Below are 19,866 nucleotides of genomic sequence, written 5' to 3'. Positions count from 1 at the left end.
TAAATTTAGATATTGTTGTAACATATATTCAGAGTTTCCTAAAGTAGGTTGATATTTGCAGTCTCAGTGACTATGGCATTGTGTGGTCTTACTCTCTTTTTTCAAACATGTTTATATTTGTTGTTTGGAATCTTTGTAATTGGAGATACTGGAGCACTTTTTTTTTGCTGTACTCTGCCTTTCAATGTGAATTATACCTTCCTTAGCCTTAACTTTTCATGCAGTCTGACCTTTGAGTGTATTCTAAAGACTGAATTTGAGTTACAGTTACCAAGGTAACATGCTATGGTTTCATCAGTCGCAGGATTATGAATCCTCTGCAGGATAAATCAGGAAGAGTAGAAGGATTTTTAAGGAGAGGGCTTTTTTGTTGTTCTTCTGACTCTAGTCTGGTTTGCCTTGGAGAAATATGTGACAACATTAAATTCTTTTCACTTTTGCCTTTTCGTTTTCCGTGAGAGTTGTGATGTGAAAGCCTGTCCTGCAGCATTAGAGGTGCCAGTGGAACACAGCGTTGGCTCTGGTGCTGGCACAGCCCCGACAGATGTCTGTGCTTGGCTGCTGCATGTGGCTGCTGTTTCTGTCTGCTGCTCGTGCCTCCTGTCAGAGCTCCCACCCAGCCGTTCCCTCGCTGCCTCTGCGTGAGGACTCCCCCATTTGATACACACAGGATCCACCTAGCATCACAAACAATTTGAGTTGCCAGTGTGATTGCACCTGGATTTTGCCTTTAAGTGAATTATGGAATCATGAGCTCCGTGAACTGGCCCTTGATAACCTTCAGCATAGGTTTGCAAAGAGCACCTGGGGAACATTGCCACATTTCCTAGCTGGAATTACAGGAGACCTCTGTTCATACTCACATTGCTACAGACATATGTGGGTTTATTTTTCTTGTATTATCTCATACCTGTTGGGGACTATATAAGTTTAGATTCAAAATTTCGGACTTTCATTGCCCTGGGGATGGGGACTACATCTTTCGTTGCATCCCTTCCAATGCAGGCTGGTAGAAGTGGGAAATAAAGCTATGTTCTGTGGGAAATAAAGCCGTGCTCTAGTTTTATTGGAATCTTCAGAAAAGCTTTTATTATAAAATATTGTTTAGTCATGAAGATGAAAAATTTTTCTGTGGTCTGTGTCCTTGAGCAGCAGACATAATTTATTTAGAGCAGTCACATGTGAAAAGCTTTCTCTTTCCTTCCTCTTCCTCACATTTTTCCTTCCTTTTCTTTGAAGCTTGTATTTACAAAAGTTTTACTTATGCTTTTTTTTCCCCTTTTCCCCTCTCTTCTGTGTCATCCTTTTCTTTTTGATAGGATCCTTATCTGGGCTGAATGTAGCCCAGGAATACAAGACAATCCCCTTCAGCAGTACTTTCTCTAAGTACTTTGGCTAAAAACAGAAGCTGAAAAATATGTAAGGGAAAGACTGTTTAACTGAATCAACAAACTAAAACAAGATATAAGAATATTTAGTTGCACAGCATTCACAGAACCTTCCTATGCTCAAAGTGTATTAGATTTTCTTAGCTTTGTCTTTTATTACCTTTGTCCTCTCTTTCTGTTTTCACTCTGACTAAGCATGCTGAGATGCTCATGTAGGTATTATTGGATGGTTTTGGGTTTAGCTATTAATCCATGTGACAGTGGAGAAAATCTTGGATGGTTGCAGTGGAATAATAAATCCCAAGAATTCCAAATTTCTGGACACCCAAACTGTGCAAAGCAAACTGCTACCTTCAAGTGCAGGAACACCAGGAAATCTTATTCAGGTTTTTATTGTTCCTGCAAGAACTGCTGCAGCATTATGAGTACAAAGCCTCCTCCTTTTTCAAAGAGCTTAGCCCTCAGCTGCAGTTCAGCTGAGCTCCAAGAGCTGCGTGGCAAAATAAAGAAATAAGGCACTGACCTTTTTATGGTGCAAAGTTGAATATGTGCAATCTTCTGTCTTTTTAAACCTCCCTTTAAAAAAAAAAAAACATTAATTCAAAGACTGTTCCTTTCCTAAGTCAGTAAAATCAAATTCTGGGTTAATTATTTCATGCTGATTTTAGGGATTTACTGCTGCTGTGTTGGTTGGTTGGTTTGATTTGCCTGCCTTTTTCATTAAAACAGAGTTTGTCTAATGATCACTTTGTGACATAAAGACAACTCATTTATGTTTTTTTACCTCTAATTATTTCAATTCTGTCATGGAATATTTTTATGATCAGGTAGCGAGTGATTAATTTAAGTGAAACGTTACCTCGTGGGTATCTGCTGTTACATTTATACGTCACATTTATATTTGTATTTCTTACATTTGTGTGGCTGTAGTGCCCCCCTTTGCTTTAAGGGCACAACATTATGCATTCTTCTGCTTTTTCTTTAAGGTTTGGTTTTTTAACTTCATACCATTCAAGTTTTGAAGTGACTTAAAGCAATTTATGGATTTTAGGTGGCACAAATAGCAGTGACAAAATTGGCTTTTTTAATCTGTTGCTAGGGCTAAAGGAGATAGGAGTACTATGCTGAAGCATCCTTTTTGGTTACCAGCATATTTTAATGAGCATTTCAGTGGGCCTGACTTTGAAAAGACCAGAAGCTTGCTTTTCTGCCAAAGTTTATAAAATTTAACATGTGGTTTGACATATTGCAACTTGGATATGAGCACGCAGAACTGACTAGCTGGGTGCTAAGCAGGTCATTTGCCTGCACAGCCTGTTGATTACAGGAACATGGGGCTGTCGTGGTTTGACCGGAAATGGGACATCTGGGATATGTTGTTTTGCTGTGGTTACCAATGGGTAATTGGAATTTAAGATGGGCACTTAGTTTGACCAGTGGGACATTTGGATCCGCCTCTTGAGACTACGAACTCAAGGGGTTAAAAGCAGGGCTCTTGGCCTTCGGAGCCCTCTTGGGATTTCCGGCGTGAAGAAGTCTCTCCCCCGGCCCAGTTTCTGGCTGGGCTGGGGGAGGGGAGAGCCACGTGGGCCATTTACGGTAGGCCCGGGTTCGGAGGAAGGGTGGCAGACCCTTGAGCGACCAGTTTATTCCCCCCCCCCAGAGAATGCAGCCCGTGCTCGAACTGTATATCTTGAAACTTGATATCATGTGCCGGCAGGCAGCATGGCTGGGAGGAGAAAGGGGGGGGGGGGGGCAGCGGGCAGTCCGGCCGCCTGGGAGAGCTTTTAACCCTTTGGGGAATGAAGGCTTCGCAGAACATTGCCTTTCCTGGGAAAGGGACAGGAGTGGAAGATGGAGGAAGAAAATTAGGCCAGTAAGGAGGGTCTGGCAAAGGGAGATGAGAGATGTTGAAGGAATGGAGGAAGATGGAGTGGCAGTTTTTGCTGGACTCTTTTTTGTTGTATTTCCATGGACTGTTTCCTGGTGAGGCAGAGACTGTATTGCAGGGGGAAGCGGAGGCTCGGCGTCAAGAGAGTTTGGTTTTGAGACCCCTCGGCCCCAGGGGGTATAGAAGACATGGGGGGGACAGAGGTCCCAGGATTGTGACTGTACTCTGCTTGGAACGAGACGAGGCATTCTTAAAAGGCCCTGAAGGCAGGCCCCTGCCCCATCCCATGCCAGGTGGTGAGAGCACCTCGGCATGGAAAGGAGATGTCACGAGGTAGCAAGATACCGGGCGGATTGCTGATTGTGACAAGAAGTCCGTGGCACAAGGAAGGACTCCGTCTATCCCTTATGAGCTGAAGATTTGATTTTTTTTTCAAAGGGTGGTGCCAGACCGAGTGTGGATAATTTTTTGGGAAATGTAAATGTGTTTGGGAATTTGGTGGGAGGAGGATAAGGAAGTGTTTCTGTGTAGTTCTCATTCTCCTTGTTTTTTTCCCTGTGTGTGTGTAGGTTAGTAATTGTGTGTGTAGGTTAGTAATTGTGTGTGTAGTTTAGTAATTGTGTGTGTAGTTTAGTTAATAAACTTCTCTTTATGTTTAAGTTGGAGCCTGCTTTGCTTATTTCCTGGCCACATCTCACAGCAGATATCAGGTAAAAGGTATATTTATGGGGGCCTTGGCTTTGCCAGGCCTAAACCATAACAGGGGCTGAAGGGCGTTTTCCAGTAACCAAAGGGCAAATCCTGTCACAGACTGAGCTGCCATCACTCTCTTGGCAATGAACATGGAATATTTACTCAGTGCTTTGTGGAACATGCACTTTTGTTTTAATCTCATTCTAACTGCATAGCGGTGGTACTGTCCTTTTAGTTTCATCCTTTAATTTTTTAATTTAATATGTTTGGTTTTCATGCCTTGTTTTAGTTTCCCGTGGCTGACTAGCTCTATTTTTGTGCTGAGTTTCTTTGCTTTATCCGGAGACTCTGACAGTTCTTCTGGATGCTAAGTGTTCCAAACTGACAGGCTGCCCATGTCATTTTAGCAACCTGACAGTCATCCCGGAGTCTCCTTGTCGCTTCTGTTCTTGCTTCTAATCTCCTTTTTTTAGATGGTCACTCATTCAGTTAATTCTCCACCCCTTCTTCAAACAATTTTCCGCTGTGATTTTAATTTAAAAGAAAGTTGAGATCCGAAGGCTCAATGTGTGTGAGTCCATGAATGTGTTAAAAGCAATAATTTGTATTATTCCTTTCCTGAAGTGATTCTACAAAGGTATTCTGAAAAATATCTTATTCTAAAATGTATACAATATGATTTACTGAGTCACTCTAAGAGAACTCTTAGACTTTAGACTTTGAGCTTACTTTGCTGCTGATGCTTTTATTGGCATATGTATATTGCTTAAATTAATAAAGGATTGTAATTTGACTGAGACTTTAGATTGCCTGATCTGTCTACACTGGCTTCCAGTACATTACACTTTTTTGTCTACCTTATTTCTAAACTCGTCTGTGTTTTGCAGCAGCCTCTGGTTGTTCTTTTGCTTTTATTCCCTGGAATAAACACCACAGTTAGTTCTTGTTATTTTCTCCTCAGGAAGAGGGGAAATCAAGTTGCTGCTCAGTCTTTTTCATCAGCTTAAGGAGATTAAATCTTGGTAGCTCTGCGCTGCAAGCTCTCCATTTTTCCAGCAGCCTCTCTAAAACGTGTACACCAGCGTTTGGCACACAGCGTGTCATCACTCTGTTAGCCAATGACATGTATAAAATCACCTGGAGCTTGTGCCTGGGGGTGGCTCATGGTCTGTTTTGTCAGGATGACACTCGCTTCAGAACTGCTTTTTTCCAGGGAATGCTTCCTCAGTCTGTGTTACTTACTCATGGTTAAATATGTATGACTGTGGTAAAACTCATGTTGTCTGACCACAAAGTTAACAAAGAGCTCATCCGATTCTCTGTGCATGCTCTGTCCTTGTTCCCCTTTCCTGCTCCTTGCTTTCTCTAATTTCTCCCAGCTTTCAAAGCTCTCTGCAGTCTTCTTGGCTGCAGTTTTATTAATTTGTGTGTTTTTCTGGAGCTCAGCCAAATTGACTGGCAACAGGCAGCTGTCTTCTGCCTCAAGAACTTCCTCAGTTCTAATGAGGTTTTACTGGCCTGACTCAGAATGTTACCTGAAACAACATGCTGCTGTCTTGCACCTAATTACAACAGATTTTAATTATCATTGATTCTTAATTACACTGACCTACAGAAAATATGAGCCAATTATAGACTGTTGCATTGTCAGTTGCATTCCCAACTTTTATATAGATTCTTCTAGAGTGTTGATTTCCCTCATTTCAAACTGTACAATCAAACTGAGATGTAGATTCTGAAGGAGGGGGATTTATTTATTTGTTTTTATTATTTGCTCAACTTAGGGGTAGGCAAAGCCATATGCAACTACAAGGCAGGTCTGATTTTATTAAATCATATAAAATTCAGGAGTAGCTGGGATTATTGGGCAAGTTTGTGTAAGGTGTTCCAATTCTCCTCCATTCCTAGTTATCACTGTTTCATTTGTAATGTATTAAGGAATCACATTTTTCAATCATTTCATGAGTGTTTTTTTTAATATGCCTAGCGTGTATTTTCATAGAGAAAAACATGTTTCAAAATACTCTGCATCTCTCTGATAGAAATAGCTAAAATGAGTTCAAAATGTCTAAATGTTTAAAGAGAACAACATAGAATCTAAAAAAAAAGGAATATGGTCTGAAGCTTTTTATATTTCCAGCCTGTAGATTAAGTAGGTGATACCCTTCCAGATACCTATTTGTTATTGTGTTTTACCCTCCAGCACCCACCTTTTCTTAAATATTTGGTTATTCTCTCTGGTTTTGCATTTTTGATGCTATTTCATTTCTTACATAGCCAGTTCTGAGTCCTGAAAGGAGACTCCATCGCCACTGTATTAATCTCTGTGTGCTAAATGAGGTTTTATGTGTTTCCCTGTGTACTCTGTTTGTGACACTTGAATACCAGTTTTACAGGGATGCTGGGACTGTTGGAAAAGGCCATTGTTTCAGAGTGCAGTTGGATTCAGGCCAGGGATTTAACCCCATTCCCAGTGGTAAGATGGAATCCTGCTTATAAGTATGTTCTCCAGTGGCATTTGTGGTCCCACAGTGGTCTGGGGAGAGCTGCAGGGGTTGTTTTAAAGGGAAGGGTGATGTGCACAGCTGCTCCTGCCATCCTTCCTAGTGAAGAAGGGTTTTTCACTGCGAGTTTTCCAGTCTGGAGCAGATGACCTGTCGTGTTGTAGGTGACTGGTACGAGCAGCTGTACCCGCAGGTGGTCACGCTGAAGGCCTGCATGGCAGAGGTGGTGACCAGGGCCAAGCAGTCCATGGCCTTTGTCCTGCTCCAGGAACTTGCCTGTGGCTTGCCCCAGTGCCTGATGCTGACCCTGAGGAGAGACATCGTCTTCAGCCAAGCAGTAGGTTGTCTTGTGTCGCTCACTTCCTTCTCTTGCTCTAATTATAAGCATACTCTTCATGCCAGTGTTTGTGGGTTTCTTTCTCATTGTTTTTTTTTTTTTTCCCTTACAATTTGATACAGCTTTTTCATTTATTTTCCATTATATTCACCTAAATAATTTATAATGTGGTAAGAAATTAAATAGGAAGTAGAAATCCATGGTACTGGCTAGGCAGCATCCAAGCCAGGGAGATTTTTTTCTCCTGGTCACCTTGGAAATAGGGAGAAGATAATTTGTTTTCAGTTTGTGGCAGTGTTTTAAGTGTTTAAATACTATTAGCATGTCTTTCCTTAGAACTGTCTTTTCTTGGCAAATAACTGAAGCTCTTTATGTCTTCTCCTGTATATCATGTTTTTTTCAGATAGATTTTTTTCTAAACATTTCACTTAATTTCTCTCTTAAGTTGGCAGCTGCCTAGGAGATTCAGTTACATTAGATGTTGAACCACTTTCAAATCCATCAGAATTCACATGTTTAATTCACAGTCTTGCATGTTTGAAGCCTGACAAGTGAGGTTCTGGTCTTATTTATGTCAGTGTAAATAACACACAATGATACAAAACAAATTAAGCTTATCTAATATACCTTAACAGAATATTTCACTACTTTATACACCCCCAAAAAACCCATCAAAATACATTATTATGAAATCATGTACTTAGTCACTAAACAGAAATACCTATGCTGATTTCTCAAATATGTAGGTGCTACCTCTGTTGTGTATAATGATGGCAAGCCTCATTTTAACTGTTTGTCTTGTAACAGTTGAAATGTCTTGTATCTGTTTGTCTTGTAACACTCTTGCACATGTTTTAATTATCTTTACAACTCGCTGGATTGGTCTGTGGTTTTGCAATCAAATTGCACACAGGTTTACATGATCAAGGATTTTTACAACAGCTTCACACTGTTGGATTGCTGGTGCAGTATGAAGGACTCCTTAGCACATACAGTAAGTATTGCTCTTGGACAAAGTTCCTTATGTTCCCTGCCCAGAAGTTACCCAGGAAGTTCTTATTTTAACCTCAGCAAGCCTCTTATTTGGCTTGCTGAATCAAATCTTGTCCTTACAAGACAGTAGACTTGCACATAATAGCACAGCTGAAGTCATTGACACTGTGTTGTTAATTCTGCAGCAAAAGTTATTAATCTGTTTCATTCTGAGTTCCTCAGAGAACACGGCCTGCTTATTGTTCCATGCAGACCTGACCCAAAATAGCAGGTTTATAAAACTAATGCAAACGGAAGATTTAAACACTTACTGCTTTTATCAGCCTCGGCCCTGATCCCCAGTGCTGATAATGTGAAGATAGCCTGAAAACAGTTTCATAGTTTGTTACACATGCCATTATTTGATATGCATTAAAAAGGAAATTTGGAGGGAGAAATTGCCTTATGTTTCAAACTTTGAACTAGATCTATTGGAATCATTCCCTGAATCAGAGATTTTGACTAAAGTAGAGGAATTTAGCATTTGTGCAGCTTTATTATGCAGTTGCTCATTTGGAGATAGCTGTCTTCTCCATTTTACATGATGCTTGTTTTTATTCTCAAAACCTTTGTCCTCCATCAGCAGGAAAGCCTTTTGAAAACTTTCAGAATAGACAAAAATGGCTTTTCTGAGGTTATTTTATGTCTATATAGAGCAGGCTGATTTTCAGAATTGCTTAATACTCATGGTTACCATTTAGGGCACAGAATTGTCAGCAGTTCAAGAAATGAGTCTGGTTTTATGTAGGTTACTGTAATGTGGATTTAGAACTGTGATTTTTAGATGCACAGACTGGAAAATATATTGCTTTGCCCTGACCTATACAGTGACTGATCTGCCAACTCTGTTAATAGTCTCTTTAATCTTTTCATGTAGGTGAAGAAGCAGGGATGCTCGAAGACATGGCTGTGGGCATTTCAGATTTGCAGAAAGTAATGTTTAGAGTAATTGAAGCCAAGTCAGAAGATTTTTTGCCTATTATAAGTGGAAGGCGGTAAGAACTTTGTTTCTTGGAGCCCAGGAAACTGAGCTGCAGTTTTAATCTGTAGCCCATGAAACCCGTCTAATGGTTTTCTTGTTGCTGAGTTCTGTTTTATTGAAAGTGCATTGTTTTACTTTTTAGAAGGTGAGTTAGTAGGGATTCTAAAAGCCAGTAGGCTCTGGGTTACTCTCCTGATAAAAAGCTGAAGTTCCAGTTACTAATACAGATTAATCTGAGCAGCGTCTGTGTTGTGCAGAGCTGCTGGTGCATTATTCACACATGGATACTGAACCCTGGACAAGTGACAAGGCCATTGTTTACAAATGTGGTCTCTAACTGAGAAACTTTGCTTTTGAATGTCCTGAATTTGTATTTCAGCATGAGAAATGAAACTGCAGTTCCAAGAGTTAGGCCTTGATTGTTTTTAAGATGGAAACCAAAAAACTCCGATGCCACTTAGTATTAAAAACTTAGTAGTCACTTTTAAAAATGGAAGCCTTTTTTAGCTGCTGAAAATCACACAGGACATAGGCAGTCTCAGAAATCCTTGCACAAAATCACCTATCCTTTATGAATCTCACGTGAGTACTGCTGAATGTCAGGACATAAACTGCAATAGTCCGTTTATTTTGGCTATTTGAGGGTTAACAAGATTGGAATGGATTTTTCATCTTTATTATTATTCTAGTCTGAAGCTCCAAATAGTTTTATTTTGCAAAAATCACTTCCTTAATAGTATCATTGCTCTTAAGATGACTGTAAATTAAATTCAGCTAAAAGCAGGAACTTTTAGAAAATATATGTTTCCTCTGAAGGGGGCTTTCACCACTGATTTACTTAATTAATCTGGATGATTCACTCTCATCATATGGGCTTTCTGAGAAGGGATTGAATAAATAACAGGAAGGCTGGAATATGATAGGCAATACATTGGGAATAATTAAAATAAAAAAAAATTTAAAAATAAAATCTACAAGGTTTATGTGGAGGAGTGCCATTCCTCTTAGAGCTGTGATAAGACTGCTCCTATCAAACAGCATTGGAAGTGAACCGTAAAAAGAAAAGATGAAAAGGTGAAAATCTAGTTATTTTCTAATAATTTTTTTAGAAACCCTCCATTTTTATTTTGGTTGTTATATGGTATGGCTCAATAAATGAGAGTGAAAGACTGTAGAAATGCAAGACAGAAAAATCAAACTACAAATTCTTATCTTGAAGAGTCAGCATATTTACTTGTAATTGTTTTTTCTAGGAAAGTGCTTAAACCTGACATTCTGTGTGCACAAACAAATCAATCCAAAGTGTGTGGCACTGTCTAGCAGTGCACTGATCATCTGGTGTGGGTGGTAGACACCAGCCACCCAGGGGAGGTGAAATTCTGTTCAGGAGCTCACATGCTTTTATTAGAGGCCATTCTTTTATTAGAGGCGCTTTTGGAACATTCTTTACAGAATCACAGAATATTTTGAGTTAGAAGGGACCCATATGCATCATCAAGTGCAACTCCTGGCCTTGCACAGGGCTTCCCAAGAATCACACCCCGTGCCTGAGAGTTCAGATGCTTCTTGAACTCTGTGAGGCTTGGTGCTGTGACACTTCCCAGGGGAGCCAGTTCAACCTGCTCAACCATTCTCTGGCTGAAGAAACTTTTCCTGACATTCAAGAACCCCATCCTCACTCTTGTTTTCATTGTTCCTAGTGAACATTACATTATAGAGGTCCAGCTCCCAGCAAAGATGTTTGAGCTGCTGCCACAAGAGATTAAAGAGGGAAAGCTGCTTCGCATGTATCCAGTGCTCTTTAATGTTGGAATCAATGAGCAGCAAACACTGGCAGAGAGGTAAGGAAAAGTCACGTTGCATTTTCTGTCCAAGTACTCCATGCTGGTACAGGCTATCTCTCAGGATTAGAAACAAATCTTCTTTGTTATTTGCTCTTAGACAATCTCACATTGACTCAGTGTGTATTTTCAAAGGTATTAAAGGAAATAAACACAAGCTATGAAGCAATGTAGAACAGTGAAAAAGTCCAGATGAAGATAAGATCATAAGCAGGGCTCCGTTTCACAGAGTTGGTGCCATGTTTCTCTTGGATACAGGTGCAAAATGGATTTCTATTTCAGATGCAGAATTTTGGTTGTATGCAGTACTCTGAAATTCTCACACAAGTTTGAAAATTCAAAATTCTTACATCTTGAAGATGGGTTTGAAGAGACCAAACAAGTGATAAGCTAGAGAAATTAGTACTCCTCTGCAACAGATTGCTGGAAACTAATTAATTAGTATAATAATAGTCATGGATTCACCAACGTATTAATTTTCTCTTCCAAGAGAAGGGTATCTGTCAGTCATGTTAAATTACCACATTTGTGCAGGGCTAAAACTGCAAAGTAGAAGTCAAGATGTCAATACAGACAGCTACTTTGTTAAAACTTCTTTTCTTTTAGCTGCTTTTATTAACAGAGCGTCCAAAATACCTAATGCTTATCTTGAGGTTGCATTTGCTCTAAGCCAAAAGCTTATAGCAAAGCTGTAGCTGGAGTAATGGAGGGAGACAGTGAAAATCCTTAACCTGGGTAATAGGCAAGAAGTTAAACACCACAGGATTTTATCTCCTGTTCACTGTAGACAGCCAAGTAAACCCAGTCTTTTAAAGAAGTCTACTAAAGAATGTCATCAGGTAGCTTTGTGAATGTTTATGGGACACTTCTCCAAGTTGAGTGGTGGTATGTGAGAAAATTTAGGCAGAAAGTTGAAATGGGAGACATAGACTGAATCTAAAGACAGTAAAATCTGGCATTTTACTGTGAAAGAGCTGGATAGCTGGTTAGAGAACTTGGAAACTTCTTGAAAATGAAAATAGGTTATTCTGATGACATAAAGAGAAAAGTGCTGAGAGGAGTGACGTGGCCAAACTCATAATGTGCAAAACCAACAAAATCAGTCATGACAGTTCTGAGTGGGACACTCAAAAAATAAGAGGTAAGACATGATGTGGTAAGCAAGAAGCAGGCTGGTGGGAGCTTACACGAGTGAGATAGGCAGGAAGGACTGAGTTATGAATAGTCTGAGGAAAAATTTGACAACATTTAGAAATAGCCTGATTACCTGGGGGCTTGTAGAGGAGTTGGTATGAAAAGATGCCTGGCTTGCAAGTGAAGTGGCAGGAAGTGTTGTTCCCAGTGGTCATTTTACATTGTGTGCAAAGAAAGCCATAGGAGAAAACAAAATAACTGCATATTTATAAATATGGATATGTACTAATATCTGCCAAGAAAATAAGTTCAATGCAGAAGCAGCTTTAATGCATGCAGTTACAGTCTGCTTTTGTCTTAATTCAAAATGCTGCTTAACTCCTAAAGTTGTACATTTGTTTTTGAGACTGAAAACACCACACACGATTTATGGCTAAAAACATGGAGGGGTTTGTGGGATAAAGAACCTGAGAATATAAAAACACTTTCGTGGCAAATTTCTAGGAAATGTTACTGTATTAGAAAAAAAATCTTTTAATTTGTTTTTTGATAGAATACACTTGAGAATGTTTCCGATTTAAAAGAAATGTTCTCATGTGACAGTGCAGCAATGGCTACTAAGGAAGTAGTTACATCTTCTCCCTGTGGCCTGTTGAAATATTTGCTTCCCTTGTTCCCAATTTAGCAGCATATTTGGTATCTTCTGATCTGTGTCCCCTTCTCTCTGAGTTTCTCACTTATCTGCCCATGCCTCTCTTCCTGTACTCCTCCATTCCCTTTTCAAATCTATTCTGAAGATGAATTTCAAAACTTTGGCCCTAATTGTCATGGGGACATTCGTGTCTTTACAATCATATCTCCTGTAGTACCGTGAGATTTAGTTTCTTGGCATGTGAAATGTGGCTGTTGTAGAAATCTTGGTCTCAGAGAGAAAGATATTTGTTTTTATAGCTACAGTTATTTTGTAGATAAGCTTCTCTTCCATCTTGTGTCACTTCCATATTATCCAGCTCTTACAGAAATTGGTATGCTTAAGCAGTAGCAGCACTAAGAGATGGAGAGTTGGTGTTCTCTGCCTGTGGTACCCAATTTTTGGAATTGGAATTCCCCCAAAGTGCCTTTCCATTTATTCACGATTTGTGAGGGGAAAAGAATAAGTGCCTTATTGCATGTTTGTAAATAGATTGCTTTGTTAATAAAGTTTTGGAAGAAGTATGCATCAGCGATGATCTCATTTCCAAAAATTAATTCCAAAGCATACAAGAACTTAACTACTGCATGTTTGACAAAATCGAATGCATTTAGCACCAAAGTTATTTCTTTATGCAAAGAAATAACTATGAAGGATAATTTATCTTTTGTTGTTGTTTGTGGGTTTTGGGTTTTTTTCATAATTTATTGTGTATTTTCATAGGTTTGGAGATACCACTTTGCAGGAAAACATTAACCAGGAAAACTTAGAGCTTCTCAAAGAATATTACAAGTTATTTACAGAAAAAATGCCTCCTGATTGTGAGTACAAAATAATGCAATGTCCAAATCGGTTTGAAAAGCTTTGAGTAGGTAGAAGGTTATAAGACAGTAATATTAGCAGAATCCCATAACTTGTTCCATAAATTTAAACATTTTGTACCTGTACATGACCCTGCTGGTCTCAGGAGTGATTTCAGGCCTTGTGCCACAGCAGAAACTACAGAGAAAATGAAACAGAGGAATGATGAACTGAACAGCTATTTTAAGTTATTAAAATAATAAGTTTGTTAATATTTCATGTAGAGGACAGTCTGTACCTACTGTATTTTTACATAAATACTTGGTGGGCAATTTCATCAGCTTCAGTCATACCCTCTGTTCTTATTCTGAAAATATGTTGAGGTTTGGTGAACCATGGAGAAATCTGCAGATCAAATACAAGCAATGAGCCACATCATCATTATATGAACGACAAGGTTTCATTGGAATAGGCCCTGTATTCCACTTCTATAGAACTTCTGTATTATAAACATAAGCATTACTATGCTGTTACTCTGATTGCCAGAAGCAAGGACTGAAGAAAACATCTGCATCAATCGAATCCTGTTAGTTTTAATGCCCAAACTATAGTCCCAAATGTGGGAGATTTAACTGCCTGATGTTTAAATGCTATGTAAAACTTTAATACATCACATGCGTATGTATACATGTTTATCTCTTATATCAGGATGATTTTAATTTGTTAATCATTTTGACAGAAACAAAAGCACTTCCTAAATGATGGGCAGGATGCCCATCCATCCCCCCACAGACCTAGTATTTATTTCCAGGATGTCTACAGAGAAACTCATACAATAAGTTGGGTGATTAATTGAGGGGAATCTTGCTAAGAAAACATCCTCGAAAAACTAACCTCATGCAGGTTAGGACTAAGGTAGATCTGCTACCTCATAAATGGATTTTATTTTATAAAAGCAAAAATTTGCATGCAGACAGTATTGGCTACTTTTCATTAACACAATTTAAACTTGTACTGCCTTCCTGAAGGATTATTAGTGAGCCACACAGTTCCTGGACTTCTTTCAGACTGTGAAGGCTTTTGAGAACTAATTGTGTCTAGTTCATCGTGTATTTTCTGGTTATTATAACTTTCTTGCTTTTTTTCTTTACCTTTAAGAACTCAGTCTCTTCTTTATACAATTTTTTGTGGAACATAAAGCATCTTTTGGTTCCACTGCCCTTCCCAGTAGCTCCCTGCCAGTATACAGAGTCAGTCTTTTGCCTTGGAGAAATGTGCCTTTTAAACCAGCCCCCTGGGAAAAAAGGGAAGCTCTCAAACTTGTTCATTTGTGGCAGGACTTAATCCCACTCCTGTTCCCCCTCGTCTGGAAGACAAACCTCCATACAAGGCTGGCAGCAACCCTGGTGCTGGGGCCACGTGAGAGGCATTCAATATTGATGGCTTTTTGATGGTTTTGTCCCACCTATCCAGATAATTTCCTATAATGCCAAATCTGTGCTACAAAATCAATGCAGGACTGTGTTCCCAAAGCTGTCAGTTCCAAACAGTGCTCAAAAAGCCCAACAGAATTTGAGCATTTGCAGCCCTATTTGCCAGGCTGTTGGATCCACCCTTGGCAGCCTCCCTGGCCTGCTGCCTCATTCATATATTCCCTTTCAAAGAATTCAATTTCCCACTCCCTGAAAGGTATTGCCACCTTCGCTGTTAGTTTTCCTCTTGTGTCTGTATTTCTCCTTGGCAATAATAGTCTTGCTTGTAACTAAGCATCCACTGACTTTCTGTCTTTAGGATGAACATACACTTCGTCATTTACCCATTTGTTAACTTCTTAAATTCTTTTAGCAGAAACTGAAAATAAGAGCATGTTTCCAGCAAGGTTCCTACCAAAAATGCTGACCAAATATAGCTCAAAATGGTACTGCTTTTATAGAAATACTAAGACAGTAAGGGTCCAAAAACGTAAGATAGTTGTTTAGTAGTACGTAAGTACCTGAAAACAAAAAGGCTGTTTGGTATTTCCAGGCTTCTCCCCCTTATCAGCCTGATTTGGTGGTTTGGTACTGTGGGGGACCCAAGGAGTTTAGGCCATTGATCATTTCCAGTCAAGGTGCAACCCCTTTGGCAGTACTGTGAATTAGGAGACTCTTGCTGTACCTGTGCTGAAGTCATCCCTCTGAGATGTCACGTTTTCTGCTGTGACCCAAAGGAAAGCTACTGGGAGCAATAGAATGTTTAGTGATACATTTGCATCATCTCAAAGCATCTTTGCCATTTTGTGCTCTCTGTTTTAAAGAAACAGATGCACCCATAAGTGTAATAGTCTAGCAGAGTGTGATGTGGTTTTATGTGCTCTACATTATCTAATGTACAATCAGAGCTTGTGATACAGAGGTAAAACAATCCACATTAAAATTATTGCAAAACAGATTCTGGATGTATGTTTTCCTCCCTTTTTCTTTTTTTCTTGTTTGTTTGTGAGTTTTTTTAGACAGCACAGTATGACTGGAGCAACTTAGTTCTTTTTGAATAGATTTAAAGTACTTCTTACTACGAATCATGGATAAGGGAAACTACAGAATTTATTAGATGTAAAAGGTAAAAGCCTGTTGATGAGAGGGATCATTCCAACTTGGATCACGTTAGGAGAATGGATATTGACCTTCATTAATACTTCCCTCATTTTTTTTCTTCCAATTGAGTATAAGTTTTTGGGCTTGGGTTTGGGGCTTGGGTTGTGGGGTTTTTTCCCCTCACTGGATGGATAATTTACTTTCTCTGCTTGAAGAAATCCATTGATCAATTTAGTTTCACTTTGTTCCACTTGATTCTGGCCCCTTTATTTGGTGATAACTATGATTTAAATTCTTTTTACTTTGCCACCATGAGAAGAAATAATTTCAAAAAACAGATTCTGCATGTTTTTATTGATTTTCAGAACTAGCAAGGATAAATGCAACATTAGAAAAATCCCTCCTCTATATACATATGAAACAGAGGGGGAAATTAAATTGCCTACTCTTGAATTTTTGCTGGAGATGTAGGATAAATTAAACTTCAACTTAAATTCCATACCCAGAACAAGCAGGTAAATTTTTGGATTTTAAGCAAACTTGAAATTATTTTCTACTTCAAAATAAAGCCCCACTTAATTTCAGGAGAAATATACTTTGTTACTTTTTAGAGGGGATACTAAGTGCTGTTTAACCCTTGTCTTACATTATAGAAAAATCTAAGGCATATTTTAAAACAAAAACTAGATGTTTCAATTTGAAAACAAAACCCTAATTTTTTACTTTAATTTTAAAAAATAATCATCCCATCAAAGCAGGTTGTAATACACTCAGTTTTTTTTTTTATTTTTCTGATTTCTTTTGAATGTCTGTAATAGCTGATGAACAGAACTACAGCAGAGATTTGGTTTTGTTTTTCACCATCCATTTATAAGATAAAGGTTGAAGATACTTCAAATTTCCACGTGAAGATCTTAGGGAGGACAAGGCAATACTCAAAAGACATAAGGTTTGCTTATTCCTTAAATATTTAGCTGGTAATTTCTATCCTGTGTTCCAAAACAAGGCTGTAAATAATAGACCTGTTCTTTACCATGAGCATTCTTTAGTCGGGACAATCATATCACCAACCTTATCAAAATGAGCAACTTTTTTCGTCCTTTTTTCCCAGGTTTACCACATTTTCAAGAACAAAATGATTTAAAGGGATTGCTAGAAAGTCTTCATCAAAATATCCAGGCCAAAAAGAGAAAGAATGTAGAAATCATGTGGCTGGCTGCAACGGTGAGCTCTCTTGTTTCAAAGAAATTGATGAACTAACCATAAACTCATTTTCATAAGCTTGCTGACTTTGTAACTGCAATGGATTTTAAGGAAATGACTGGAAAACTCACTGGTTAAAGGAGGCAGATGTGCTGTAATAGTTTTTTGCAGACAATTTCTTTTTCTCACTTTTTAAACTGGTAGAACCTGCTAGAATTTGAGTGATTTGTTTGATATCCATTCTTTGATAATATAAAATTACTCAAAATAATTTTTTAGTGTCCTTGAGGTATGATGTGGGACATGATTGCTTGGTTCCCTTACTTTAACTTTCTGAAATGTGTATTTCTGGTCCTAGTGATCTACACACTGTTATTCTATATTCCATTTATTTATTGAAAAAGATGTAAGAAGAAAACTTTGTCAGTGCAGTAGCTGTGCAATATCACTTTTTTATTGCAGTGGAAGTACAAGATTCCACATATGAGCCCATCACTCATCCAGAATAATTACCTGGGATTTTTTTACTTTATTTTATAAATGATTTTTTAATATTTTAAAATTTTTTTAGGACTCATTCACATCGAATAGCCCCAATGAATCGGGGGCTTCCAAAGATACTAGTGCAAAGAGAATTAATCTCTTCAATGAAACAATTCTTTCACATAATTATTTAAGCAGATTATCATATAGTACTTGTTTTAAATCCCAGTGCAACTGTTCAAATTTTTAAACAGATTTAACTTTTAAAATTTTCAATTATATGATGGAAGAAACACTCATAGGTTCTCCTTCACTATCCTGTACCTCTTTGGATTCTAAGTAAGATTCCCTTAATTGGTTCCCTAAATTAAACTTTTGAGATTGTCCTCACCATGGTATCACAAAGAACTTAAAGGCTCTAAGTATTTTTTGATTTTTATAGAATTTAATAGTATTTATTGTTTAATAGAATTTCTAAGAATGCAATTAGCATTAGATGAAGAAACACTTATTTGCTGGACTGACACTGGTCATGTTTCAGTTCATGTTCCAGTTCATCCTGCGAGCTCTCCCATGATAGCCAATGCGGGAAGTTTCTTTTTGTGATTCCTGCTGTAGTTTATTGCCTTGCTACATTCTCACAAACATTTTGAGGTTTTGTACCATTACAGCTGTGATTCCCCAGGGATAGGTGTAAGCAAAGTATTACCTTTTCTCAGGACAGGTTATATCTGGGAAATGGTAGATTTGGGCACAGAAGCTCTCCTTCAATTTTTCTTTTTCTAGTAAAATATCATTTGAAACCATAGTATAAACTAATGGAATGATAGAACCACAGATTGATTCCTAAGAGGAAGAATCATCCTCCAAAATGTCATGTTTCCTTTATGTGTTATAACTTTTTCAAAGTATAAGTGAAAGTAGACAATCCATGGCAGCAATTTGTTAAACTTTATTAATTGTGAGCCATACATTGAACAGTTCACCTGTTGAAAATAAAAACTATGTAAGTTAGATGTGTCTGACTCCATACCTTCACAAGAAGTTAGTCTGCTACATTCATGTTTGTGAGTTAAGACTCACCATATCTTCATTCATCAGATATTCAGACAATTTAGCTTTCATTGAACAGGGCAGCTGCTGCATTCAGTGAGGAAACGGTGAAGGAACTGTTTCTTTTATAGTTATGAAAGTCCCATGTCAAATTCAGGAATTCAGTGTACTGGTACTAACTTCCAGAAGGTGTTTTCTTCTTGAGAAGTGCTGTAGCTGTCTGGAAGCCCTCGCTGGGCTTGCAGAGCTGTAGGGCTGCGCAGCCTGGTAGGAAGGAAGGGCTGACCCGTGGGGCCTGCCCGTGTTTCAGATTTGCCGCAAGCTGAACGGAGTGCGCTTCACCTGCTGCAAGAGTGCCAAAGACAGGACATCCATGTCAGTGACGCTGGAGCAGTGCTCCATCCTGAGGGACAGGCACCAGCTGCACAAAGACTTCTTCATCCGGGCGCTGGATTGCATGAGGAGGTACGTGGGGCTCCATGGAACTCTGAGCCAGGCCAGGGCTGCCAGCGAACAGGGCCTGAGGCTGGTTCTGAGGGCCCAGCAGAGCCTGAGGCAGGTTCTGAGTGCCCAGCAGAGCCCAGGGCCACGGGCACACAGGGTCTGAGGCTGGTTCTGAGTGCCCAGCAGAGCCTGAGGCTGGTTCTGAGTGCCCAGCAGAGCCCAGGGCCACGGGCACACAGGGTCTGAGGCTGGTTCTGAGTGCCCAGCAGAGCCCAGGCTGGTTTTGAGTGCCCAGCAGAGCCCAGGCTGGTTCTGAGTGCCCAGCAGAGCCCAGGGCCACGGGCACACAGGGTCTGAGGCTGGTTCTGAGGGCCCAGCAGAGCCCAGGCCTGCCTGCACAGGGTCTGAGGCTGGTTCTGAGTGCCCAGCAGAGCCCAGGCTGGTGCTGAGTGCCCAGCAGAGCCCAGGGCCACGGGCACACAGGGTCTGAGGCTGGTTCTGAGTGCCCAGCAGAGCCCAGGCTGGTGCTGAGTGCCCAGCAGAGCCCAGGCTGGTTCTGAGTGCCCAGGGCCACGGGCACACAGGGTCTGAGGCTGGTTCTGAGTGCCCAGCAGAGCCCAGACTGGTGCTGAGTGCCCAGCAGAGCCCAGGGCCACGGGCACACAGGGTCTGAGGCTGGTTCTGAGTGCCCAGCAGAGCCCAGGCTGGTGCTGAGTGCCCAGCAGAGCCCAGGCTGGTTCTGAGTGCCCAGGGCCACGGGCACACAGGGTCTGAGGCTGGTTCTGAGTGCCCAGCAGAGCCCAGGCTGGTGCTGAG

General features: G+C 39.8%; 2 long non-coding RNA genes across 2 annotated transcripts; both read left to right on the top strand.

Moving 5' to 3' along the window:
- Nucleotides 1-8,747: 8,747 nt before the first annotated feature.
- LOC128943396 (uncharacterized) lies at nt 8,748-13,263 on the top strand. The gene is made up of 3 exons (XR_008483699.1): nt 8,748-8,840; nt 10,528-10,668; nt 13,217-13,263. It is a non-coding gene; the product is annotated as an uncharacterized LOC128943396 (long non-coding RNA).
- LOC128943395 (uncharacterized) lies at nt 13,259-18,972 on the top strand. Its single transcript, XR_008483698.1, has 3 exons — nt 13,259-13,314; nt 16,979-17,091; nt 18,917-18,972. It is a non-coding gene; the product is annotated as an uncharacterized LOC128943395 (long non-coding RNA).
- The last annotated feature ends 894 nt before the right edge of the window (nt 18,973-19,866 follow it).

This window comes from Melozone crissalis, unplaced genomic scaffold (assembly GCF_028551555.1).
Source record: "Melozone crissalis strain CALT ecotype California unplaced genomic scaffold, PUWL_Pcris_2 ptg000045l_1, whole genome shotgun sequence".
NCBI classification, from domain to species: Eukaryota; Metazoa; Chordata; class Aves; order Passeriformes; family Passerellidae; genus Melozone; species Melozone crissalis.
The sequence above is the reverse complement of the archived record's forward strand: the minus strand, read 5'-3'. Positions and strand labels throughout refer to the sequence as shown.